The sequence below is a fragment of the Phacochoerus africanus genome, chromosome 1, assembly GCF_016906955.1.
Source record: "Phacochoerus africanus isolate WHEZ1 chromosome 1, ROS_Pafr_v1, whole genome shotgun sequence".
NCBI classification, from domain to species: Eukaryota; Metazoa; Chordata; class Mammalia; order Artiodactyla; family Suidae; genus Phacochoerus; species Phacochoerus africanus.
The window spans coordinates 264,782,688-264,783,713 of NC_062544.1; the positions used below are offsets into that span (position 1 = coordinate 264,782,688).

General features: G+C 41.1%; 1 non-coding gene across 1 annotated transcript; it reads left to right on the plus strand.

Moving 5' to 3' along the window:
- Positions 1-718: 718 nt before the first annotated feature.
- LOC125113884 (U6 spliceosomal RNA) lies at positions 719-824 on the plus strand. The gene has a single exon (XR_007131626.1). It is a non-coding gene; the product is annotated as a U6 spliceosomal RNA (small nuclear RNA).
- The last annotated feature ends 202 nt before the right edge of the window (positions 825-1,026 follow it).

Genomic DNA, 1,026 nt, shown 5'->3' on the forward strand with positions numbered 1-1,026 from the left:
ACAACATCCTGGATACTATATTCGAAAGGAGGTCAAACATTTAGGATGTGCTTGCTCAAAAAGTAACTTTCGAAACAAGTTGACATCTTTTAAATTCACCATACAGTCTTCAACCTCAGGATATCCCTCATATTTCCATATGACAGTCAGGGATTTGCTGTTTATTAAACATTTTACTTCTGGAGTTCCCGTCGTGGCGCAGTGGTGAACGAATCCGACTAGGAACCATGAGGTTGAGGGTTTGATCCCTGGCCTTGCTCAGTGGGTTAAGGATCCGGTGTTGCCGTTAGCTTTGGTGTAGGTCACAGATGCGGCTCAGATCCCGAGTTGCTGTGGCTCTGGCATAGGCTGGCAGCTACAGCTCTGATTAGACCCCTAGCCTGGGAACCTCCATATGCCGCAGAAGCGGCCCTAGAAAAGGCAAAAACAAAACAAAACATTTTACTTCTGTTTTATAGAATATATCCCTAAGGAAAGACTCCATCAGGTTGCCTGATAGCTTTTTTCCTCTCTTCCCTATCCTTACCTCTGGACAGACATTTCTGACTAGTTTTCTGGTGATTTAGCTCCTAGAACCAATAGAAATTCAGCTGATAGAAAGAGATCAATGACATTTATGTAAATACAAACACTTTGTCAAGAAAGTTGAATTCATAAGCCTCTAGCTACACCCCAGGATGTTAAAGCCTAAATGTAGCCTAAAGAAAGCAAACATTTTGTGTTCACTTCAGCAGCACATATACTAAAATCAGAACGATACAGAGAAGATTAGCATGACCCTGCACAAGGATGACACGCAAATTTGTGAAGTGTTTCATATTTAAAAAAAAAAAAAAAAGAAAAGAAAGCAAACATTTAAAATAGCTAAATGTCTTTTCCTCCTTTATATGTGAGCATCAGTTGTTTTTAATACAACAATTCCCCTTGTAGTTCAGTGGAAATGTCCACTGGTATCCATGAGGATACGGGTTTGATCCCTGGCCCTGCTCAGTGGGTTAAGGATCCAGTGTTGCCATGAGCTGTGGT